The sequence below is a fragment of the Pterocles gutturalis genome, unplaced genomic scaffold (genome assembly GCF_000699245.1).
Source record: "Pterocles gutturalis isolate BGI_N339 unplaced genomic scaffold, ASM69924v1 scaffold1269, whole genome shotgun sequence".
Classification (NCBI taxonomy): domain Eukaryota; kingdom Metazoa; phylum Chordata; class Aves; order Pterocliformes; family Pteroclidae; genus Pterocles; species Pterocles gutturalis.
Genome location: NW_010132871.1, coordinates 34,641 through 34,874, shown reverse-complemented (window position 1 = coordinate 34,874; position 234 = coordinate 34,641).

Here is a 234-nt window from a genome sequence, read left to right as displayed (position 1 = left end):
GGTGGAAAAGCAGCAACCCCCGGGCTGACAGCCAGCGCTACGAGGCTCCCGGGGCTGCAGCGGGGATGATGGACCCAAACCCTTCTGATAGTGCTGGGCAATGACACAAGGGACAATGGCCACATGCCATAGCTCGGGCTAGACACTGCTGGAGCAGGGCCATCACACAGGTGCCCTGGGGGGTGGGTGCTGCCACCCCTGGGTTCACCCCCGCAACGAGGGAGGGGGCGGGGG